Here is a 10810-nt window from a genome sequence, read left to right as displayed (position 1 = left end):
AAGTTATAAAATATTAGTCTTGTCTTGAATAAAGCTTTTTAAAGGATTAAATGAAATTAAATCAATCACTTCTGTTATTTTTTTGACTTTTCTGGAAGTAGGATCTCAAGAAACAAATGGTATTGATGGTGCTGTCTCCCAACCTACTTCTTAATGAATTGCATATATATCCCGCTGCGGAAAAGGCCCTTTCTGCCTCTGCGCTAGTTGATTTCAGGGTCATCAAATAATCATAAATCGTTCCGTCACGTGATTCATTGACGACACAACCGACCGTAAATTAGAATTATGCACCAGGACTAGGAGAGGAGTTACTTATTTTATTTAGCGCGAAGACACTTTATTTAGCGAGAGCGGAAAGTCAACTGGCAATTAGATCAGCAGAAGTAAAAGGGCGGTGCGGTATAGAGAGGGGGTGTAGCACATGCTGCACTGAACGGCAACGTCACTCTCACCGCCGAACGATAGCGCACGCAGCAAAGCGGCAACGCCGACAACGTAGACTTTTGCGCCATTATTTAGAAAGTTAATTGAGTATTTGAGATCCGCAGCTGGATTGCTGGATGAGGAATCCAGCAATTGCAATCCCTAGTTGGCATCCGGTCTGGTGATGATTCATCATACAACGAGGAAGGTTTTCCTTTGAGATAAAAATCTTTTTCAATAATATATTATCGTTATTAATATATATAAAATTATTAATATTAAAAATACCTTATTATTATGGTATGTTATATAGAAATAATAAATAAAAATTTGTCAGAGCAACTTGAAGAGTACTATGTAATGATTATTTGTTACTGATGTAAAAAAATCATTGTAAAAAGTAGCAATTTAAAGGAATCTTACTGTAGCTCACCAAAATAACCTAAGTTAGCTATTTGTAAATGAACAATGGAAATTATTGGTTTGTATCTTTAAAAATACACACACTTTTATTTATGTAAATTAGACCGGAAGGACAATTGGTTCAAAATTCGTTTCTAATTCTTTTATCTGCGAAGTGATTATCTTTGCTTAACACTTTAATATTAACTCTACTGTATATTTATTACAAGCAGACTAAAAAACAAACTGAAAGAAGAAAAATAAAGTTAGAATACAATTATTATCCAGTCAAACTAAAATCTGAGGTTGTTAAAATTATTTAACTTTATTTTGTCGGTACTAACAAAAGGATTTATGCAACCGGCTTGCACACACTTTATGTTACTCATGCTAAAGTTTGTCTAACCATTTATTGATAACTAATAATCAAATGTTATTGCTTACCTAAAATAAAATGTTTCCGACAAACTCTTGTATTGATATTTAATTTATCCGCATTGAAATTTTTCTGATTAATTCTTGAGAGCCATGCAAATTGCCTTCGTCGTAAGAGCTCCTCAGTTTGGGGTCCTTGATTACAAATAATGCCGGAAATTTAAAAAAATAACGTTTCTTTGTTCTTAAGTGAACCAGTATTACACCCAATTATACAATAATTCACCATAGTGATATTCGCGACGAATAAACAACACAAGAGCTCCAGCTAAAGCGCGTGTTAGCATAAATAAAACGTAAACAAACCACAAAGATGGCGCCGGACAATTGCGCGTGCTCATAACGTCACTCGTGATGTTGACTTGAAACCTTTCTATTTTTTAAAAATTCGATGTTATATTGAAAACTGAACGTTGGAGCATTGCTGTACAATACATTTTGTACAAGCGAACGCCGGTATGTACTCTTCTGATTTGTATGAGTACATTCTCTACCGGTAATTAGTCTGAAGATGGTACAGTGAACGAATATACAGTCTGAAGATCGTAGAGTGAAGATTGAAAAACTATCGAAAACGTTAATGAATAGATTATTGTCCAGAAGACCTTCCTGTTCATAACAAGTTTCATTTTTATTAAATTCCTACTATTAGTTCACACTCTCCCTATATACAGGGTGGGCCAGCGAAAATGAAACGGCAGAGTGTTCGTGTTCGTCCAAGCAAAGCGCTCGGACAGGTCGATTTTACTCTCGAGGGGACATCTTTTGCAATAAAGTTTTTGCGATTCTGAATATTAACTAAACAAACATTTTTTTCGAAATAAATGCTTGTTTAGTTAATACAAAATAAATGATTTTTGAAAAAATTTTTGTTGTCTGTTAGTATTCAGAATCGCAAAAACTTTATTGCAAAAGATGTCCCCTCGAGAGTGAAATCGACCTGTCCGAGCGCTTTGCTTGGACGAACACGAACACTCTGCCGTTTCGTTTTCGCTGGCCCACCCTGTATATATATATATATATATATATATATAGAGTGTTCAAATTTTCAATCGTTAATAAAATACTTTTTATTCATCCACTCAAGTTCAAATACATTTTTTTTTAAACTTGTAGTGGATGACACTTGATGTTAATACAGTTTTTCCAAATATTAATTCATTACTACTCAAACACCTTATACCTCTGAGAAATCGTGGTGTCACCCATAACTTTTTAACTTTTTTATAAAACACTATTGAATTGTAATATCTTCGCACTCGAGCAACTTGAACGCTATATTGAATATGCGATGTCGCGACGTATAAGTGTAGATTTAGAAAATAAATCATAACCATCCATACATCAGTACTACCACGAGACGCGGCCCTAGGAATATTTGTAGGTGACGCGAGAGATCTCGTGGCATACATTACTTCTGACGCGCGGGTGGCTGCATTTTTTTTTTTTTTTTTTTTTTTTTTTTTTTTTTTTTTTTTTTTTTTTTTGGGGTAATGGCTAGTCGGACGGAGCTTAGTTGGAATTGTTAAATACAGCATTTTCTGTCCTATCGAATTTCGATTCAAGTTTCTAAATCGAAACAGAAAAATCTTCTGCACTGAAGCCGGGCCCCTCCGGATTACGGGCCCTAGACATTTGCCTATTCGATAATCCGGCCCTTGGGACAACAGGTAGATGTTTGAACTATAAAGACGCAACGAATTTGCCAACTGCGTGGAAATTCATGATTGACAAACACCCCATTTAATCAAGCATACAGCATATCCTCATCCCGTATAAAAATATAGATATATATTATGTTAGTTTACGTCCCTTAAATTATTATTTAGCGGATCAATATGTTTATTTAATCGATTTTATTAATGTTTTTATTATTGTTTATATTTTATATTTTACATGGAATGTTCCAACGGTTTTTTAAAATTTGAAATATCGTGCGCATATATATTCGAACCTGCACGAGATAACATTCCAGAAGTAAGAAATTGCTTGAGGATGACCTGTGGAACAGGTGGAAAACGTTTGCATAATTAAATTAATAATTTCTCAGAGGTATAAGGTGTTTGAGTAGTAATGTTTTAAAACTCTGAGCATTTATTCAAGTATAAATATTAATTCATTAATTAAATTTAATTATTGGTTAATATTACCTGTGGTATCGAAGATGGCGACGGGGAATTTTTTCTCTAGATACTAGACGATGGCGGGAAAAATTTTTTTTCCCTACGTTCGAGAGGGACGCGTTTCCGGTAATCTCGAATCAGATTATCGAGTGATAATCTGGAAGCAGATTAACAATGGATAATCTCGAAGTAGAATACCGAGTGATCTAAACGTTAGGGGGCGTACCCGTACTATTTGTCGCATTATGCAAATTAATAAATTTTCCCTTCGCCGTCTAGTATCTAGGGAAAAAAATTTCCCCGTCGCCATCTTCGATACCACGGGTAACAATAACATAATTATTAATACTTTGAATCTAGTTTCAGCAGTTTGTAATGAAAATTGAAATCAACAGGCAGTAGCTCAATCGGTAAAATGCAAGGATTTCAGTATTTTTCACGTGAAGATGAAGAATGAGAGTTCAATTCTTGCGAAAAATCAATAAATTTTTGAAAATTTTTGCTTTAAGTAGACGTTTAATCCAAATGATTTTCGAGAGTGAGTTAGCAGCTGTGGCTTAGTGGTTAGAATGAAGGATTTTTCTCAAAAAATAAAATTGAAGAAATTTTATGCTTTGGGTTCAATTCCGATTTCTCTTTCTATTTTGCCACTTAATATTGTGATTCTGTCATATGTATATACATATTTATGTTAATTGTAATTATTCAATAAAAAGTAACTAAAATAAAATTTTTCTTTGTTGACCAAAGTAGGAATTGACTTTAAAAAAAAATTTTTTTATATTACTTGTTCTTTGTTGTTCTTCTGTCCACGTCGTTTTTGATGAATTAATAATTAATTATTCAATGTACGAGTATTTAAAGTTTGGTCGTAATTTTATATGCCATTTAGAGTATCTCGTCTACCCTGTTTGCTATTAAGAATTCAATTAAAATGATATTTTTACAGCTGAAAAGATAAATAATATATTGAATACTGTATACGTAGCCCGTATTTTAATTATATATACTACGTATATGTACTGATATTGGGAATGTGAATATTAAAAACCTGTTCTTTGCACTTAAATATTTTAATATTTTTCTCACTGCTGTTGTCGTCCTTCATGTACAGTGTACTTGCTTGCCTTTATACGCCTGTTTAAACTTAGTCTATGCTCTGACACTCACTGCATTCCATTTTATTTAACGAGTTCCTCGACGTTGACAGTATGATAAATAATGATAAACACGTTTTATTCTTCGGTTCGGGAGAAAAAGCTGACGTTGCATATGCGCCAAGGTGAGGAAGGAATTGACATTGATGCTCAGGGTCTAGACGTTTGTAAAAAGCAGTTCCATTTGTGGAATCACATAAAAAATGAGGTTTGTCGAGAACATATTGCAAATTTCGTAGCTTTGAAACACAGTAAGTATCACACTGCGCGCGAGAAGCATCACAGTGGATCAGTTAAATACTTCACAGTCAATACAACACGGTTTCACAACAAATCTACTTCATTGTTTTACACCTGCAGAATGGGGACCACTTTGAAGTACAGAATACCAAGTTGCGATGATACGATGAAAGTGTAGTGGATACGAATAATCTACACTATTTACAGTAAATTCAAAGATTTTATTTTTTACGCTAGCCAGAGATACTTTAGATCTCCCTTTTGGTAGTCAGTAGCTAAAAGTGTTTTCGGGAGCCATCATTGAATTATAATTTTAAAAAGCGTTTTTCATCATATAATATGAGTAATATTTATTACAAAAATTTACAAATTGGAAAATTGTAAATAAAGATAAGAAATATTACAATTATTGAATCAAAGAAGAACAATATTATAATAAAATAATAAGTGTTTTCTACATGAAAACCCAGAAGTTGCAGGTCCTTGCAGACCAGTTTGCCCCTCTTATGGCCTTTTGTGAATACATCTCTACGAGGAATGTTTTAAAAGAAAACAATAAATACTGCTGTAATTTTGTAAGACTTCATTAAGATTTTTTTACTATGACAAATTAATTCAGCCAAATCCTTGTATCCGAATTCCTTCTACAACGAATGGTGTTCTTTAATCAATATTGAATAACATATTTTCTATAGGAGCTAGTTAACAGTTACTAAAGCGGTTTCCAATGTCACATAATTTTATATATTTTTTGTTTCATTCAAAACGGCCGAGTGGGTGAAACTACTGAACATTGATAGTTAATCGTACCTCATCAACAGGCTGGCCGCGTGATGCTTTTCGCTTTTTCTTCACGTGGGTAACATAACACCTAAATAATCATTTTCCATTAAACTTCTCCCGGAAAACACCTCTCCTTGGTAGATCGTTCCCGTATTGCGTTACCTTATTTCCATCAATCCATTCAAAATGGAGTAAATATCAGCAATAGCCCCATTATGACTTTCTCCCTATCACATTGTCGTGGACTCTGAGTGAAACCGATAGAACAAATTAACTATCGCTAGTGACTCAGTAGATATGTTTAGAAATTAATTGAGTATTCTATTGTATTAGAAGATTAATACCAGCCTAAATAACATGTTTAAGTTGCAGCAATCTTTCTTCTACACAGGTCTATTATTTTTGTAGAATGTTGATGTATTGGACTATGGAGGGAAAAATAAATTCATAAATCGAGATTATTTTAAAAACATTTTAAGAAATAAATGTACAGGAATTACCATTTTGAGAAAACATTAAAACTATTCTTATATTATTTTTATTGATTTCATTATATCCCTCTGAAAAATTTAGCGAAGAGATTTCATAAATGAATGTATACATTGAAAATTTTTGAAAAGCTACTCACTTTTTTTACGAAATTGTATGAATTGATCCATAATTTTTATGAATAAAAATTAAGATTGCGAAAATGACGGAAAAATCTTTGTAATAATCGAAAAGATTTTACGAAACATGCAACATTACGAAGAATAGAGATAATAATTTAACATATTGAAGGAAAAATTTCAATGAAATTAAGAAAAACTATTATTGCCTGCTATCTTAAAATACTCTGTTTTTTGATTTTTATTATATTTTATATTTACATAATTTATTTCATATATTAATATAACGCACTCGACGTTACAAACAGAAGGGCAACATAAAATAAATAGAGCAAGGATGGAATTGAAAGCGCTGATGCATTATATAATATAATGGATTCATCACAAGATTCTGAATTAACTGTTGCGTGTAAGAAAGATTTTAATAAAATTAAGATTTTGTTAATATTATACAGTATCAGAATAAAAATTTTCCTGATAATATGTCTGCCCGAATCGGTGTTGATAAATTCATTCAGAAATTAAAAGTGCTTAACAAATCTTGAAAATATCAGAGAAGAATTTTTATGAACAAAGAGGAAATATTAGTAATTCTGAACGAAATCGGAGAGGCAACTCTTGTATCGAAATAAAATTAGAGTTCTACAATATCAAGAAACGTAGAAAACTTCGATTTGCTGATATCTGAAAGAAGTAAACATCACAATGAAGAGACTAAGGGAAGATAATGTGTGTGAGTCCCCAGACGTGTTCGAAAGCGAATAAATTGCGAAATTCTTGCGTTAAAAAATGATAGCTATAAATTGTGTTACGAAAGAGAAAAACCCTTTGATCTAAACAATGCGACACAAAAATGCAAACAACGAGACTCAGAACTAGTCGAACACGTGTCAAATAATCTGTAAACTCTAGCACGAGCGCTCATAAACAGGTAGATCTTTCACTCGAGTATTTATAAATTTTTGACAGGATAAACTTTCTCGAAAAAGGGGAAATTTTTGACAGACGAAAAAGATCGTTAAAGTTTTAGACGTCAAAGAAATTACAAACAATGGTCTGAATTATGAGTGCAGGTGTTATAGTATTATAAATAATCCTGAGCAGAGTCGACAAAGAGCTATCAGATGTACTGTACACCTCGAATCGGATCTTTCCCGCGACCCAAGATGGTCTCGTTTTGCACTTGGAAACAAAGGGGAGACCAATCGGGAAGCGAGAAAAGGGACGAGGAACCAATCCAAAATGTGGATAGTGGATGAGAAAAACGTATAAAAACTGGGACTTCAAGGTCAAAGAGAGTCTCCTCTGGATTAAACAGCAGCCTCTGGATTAAGCCAAGAGCCTCCTCTGGATTAAGCCAAAAGTCTCGCCGTAAAGTCATGATCCGTGTGAACTGTGTCGTCGCGCAAGATACGTTACGACTCCGTTACGCCACTTCTCCTGACCGTCCACTTAGCCATGATCTCATCTCATCCGCCTCCGGGGCTGCAACCGACAGCGAAGTCCTCGACTCGTCTGGAATAGTGAAGGACTGTCGATTAAGGATGTAAGCAAATGCTAACTAATAAACGGTTTTTCGTGTGAGAAACACTTGTCATCCTTTGCCTCCTCTGTCACGATCCACATACGACCCTTATTTCGGTTTATCTTGACGCGGGATTAATTAATCCTAGCTAAAAGACGGCAACCTTACACTGGTGTCAGTGAAGTGGGATATTTAAGCCCAGTCTACACCAGACCGAACCTTACACACCTGACGCGAGATCGATTGTTTCCCTTCCTTTGAGTCGGCGAATCTTACATGTGTCATCTATCGATGCAAGATTAATTGTTAAGCAAGGACATTCAGTATTCGGTATTTTATATTCGTCATTAGTTTTATGAGCGAAAGTGGAATAAGTTTACATGCATTACGGCTATTTCCTGTCCTTAATTAAAATAAAGGAATAAATTAGTTTATTCGTTCCTCTCCACCTCAAGCTGTAGTATCAAAATTTTTATCTTTTCGTTGGTAAACTTCTTATTTTAACATTTACGAAACGTTTTACGGCCCTATTTATGAGCCCTCTTCAGGTGTTCTCTTTTGTTTTAAAAGAATCCAATTTTTCAAATTTTGGAATATCAATTTTTTTACGATTGATCATATATCTTGGCGGCAAATTAAGCATTTGCGTTTTATTTTTATTTTAGTGGCTGCAATTGGAAAAAAAAGTTGTATACCTATAAATTCCCACTGTCAATCTGTCTTCCCTTAATCTTGAGAACTGTGTTAGAGCATGAAATTCAAGACCAGATATGGACAGGAGGCTCCGGTTAACTATATATTAACTTCCGGTCCAGCTAGGAAATCATGTAATTTCAATTCAAAAAGTTTCCCCTGAAAAGAGCTAGATAGACGATCAGGATGATTCCATTGCTACGAAAAAGTATAATGCACAGGGACAAGACACTACTAATTTGAGGCGGAGAACATATATTTTAAATTAAATAAATTAAAAATATGATTAAAACTTGCAGCTCGGCATTGTGGCGATGTCACAATAAATAATCGCTAGTTTGTTATAAATTACTTTTTTGATGACGGATCTCCATGCTGTCGGAATCGTCTCCTTGTCCCTGGCGTTTATGCATTCATTTGTAAGCTTGTGTTTAAATATCTCAATTTTTTCTTTGTTTATCGCCTTCGTGGAGACTGGATTTCTTTCATGATTTTGGATTCCTCCCATTTGACTATTGTTCCTTGTATGTTTTCGATTGCCGCTAGTGCTATATTATTTGTCTTTCCTGACGTCGTATTGGTGTTGTTTAATTCTGGTTTTGAAATTCCTCTTGGTTACCCCAACATATGCTTTTTAATGTCCAGCTCTTCATTAATTAACATGATCTTGTGTACTCCTATCTTAAGTTCATCTGGGAGTAGATCCTTGGAATAAATAAGTCTTCTAGTTATTTTAGCTCCTGCCGAAAATGCAAAATACTGTGCTTTAAATGGTTCCTTCAATACTAAATGATTTCTTTCTCTTATTCGTAAAAGTCGCGGCAAACTGAAAAGTAGATTTCCAGAATTTTCGTTAATAATTGGCAATGTAGAATTCTTTACTGTGACATAATTACATATTTTCTATCCGAAAAAGCCATCAACTACAAAGTTTTATCTCCATATTTTCCACAACTTAATACAGTAGAAGGTTTCTCAGTTTTTAAAAATAGATATTATAAAGTGACACTAGACCCAGAACAACAGAATAGCTTCTAGACACCATCAATCCTATAACTGATGATGCAGATATTGTTTTTCATCCCTTTTATTTGCACACGAGGAATCGCCGCAAAAAGCATATAATAGACATCCCGATTTACCAATTTTGCACTGTAATTATGAAAAATAATTTGAATAATAGTTTGTTGCGTATATTATTTTGTATATCTATAACCTATTACGTTATTGAAAGCAAAATAAACGAAGTTTTTTATTTTTGTGTCAGGTTCGCAACTTTAGGACGTAAAACGCATCTTAAGATCATCCTGTGACTCATCAGTTAGCCACGATAATTAGAGCTCATCGTATAATGTTTCATAAAATGGGAAGAGCAGCTGTTTTCGTTAACCTCGGACGACATAAGTTTTGTGTGGCGATACGTCACACATGACTTATGTAGTGTACGTCTATCGAATCAAATTTTATTTATACACTGAACGAAATTGTAACTGACATAGGAAAATGAAAAGAACCTGTACATGTTCCAATACGTTTTCAACTTTTGTTCGCACTTTTCTTTATTCTACTGGACAGTTCCAAATAGTCAAAGGGAATACGCAACAGCGTGTTATGAGAGTAGCCATCGCTTTCGCACAGCGAGGATGCGGATAAAATTATTTTCAGAAAAAGTTATTTAAATATAATAATTCCTATTTATATTATTTATATTGTGTTTAAATTAAACTAAATTACTTTTTACATTAAAATAATCATTAAAATGCGATATATGAAAATTAATATTGGTAACTTATAGCAAAATGCGTATTGTTTATGAAACAGTTGTTCCAGGTGATCTCGACTTACTGTCGAAAATCATTTCCCGCTCGTAGAGTATTTTTAGATAAATCGCAATAATATTTTGTTCAAATTTATTGAAATTCTTCTTTAACTTATTAAATCTGTTGTCTGTATTCCTCATAATGTTACGTGTTTCGTGTAAGCATTTTTACCACTTTTCGATCGTTACAGAAAGGCTTTCTGTCATTTACTCAATCTCGATGTTTATTCATAAAATCTATGGATTAATTGGTACCATTTTGTGAAAAATAAATAAAAAGTAAATAAATATTCATAAATTACAAGGAACAATAAATATCTTTATCTTCTGTCCTTTCTCAATACCCCAGGAACACAACAGTCTTTACAGCAGAGTGAGGTGTTGAAGAATAGAATATGAAGACATTGTTTCTTCTGATTTATGAATATTTTTTACATTTTTATTATTATCCTGGCCATTTTATTTGCTAAATATTAAATGAAAAGCGTTTCAAAATTTTTCAATGTATACATTTATTTGCGAAATATCTCCTGTAAGTCCTGCATCAAAGTATAAAATATTTTGAGTTAAATACATTACATTGATCAAATGGACGCATT

This window comes from Centruroides vittatus, unplaced genomic scaffold, assembly GCF_030686945.1.
Source record: "Centruroides vittatus isolate TY-2023 unplaced genomic scaffold, ASM3068694v2 contig_651, whole genome shotgun sequence".
In the NCBI taxonomy this organism is placed as follows: Eukaryota; Metazoa; Arthropoda; class Arachnida; order Scorpiones; family Buthidae; genus Centruroides; species Centruroides vittatus.
This window is presented reverse-complemented; position numbering follows the sequence as displayed.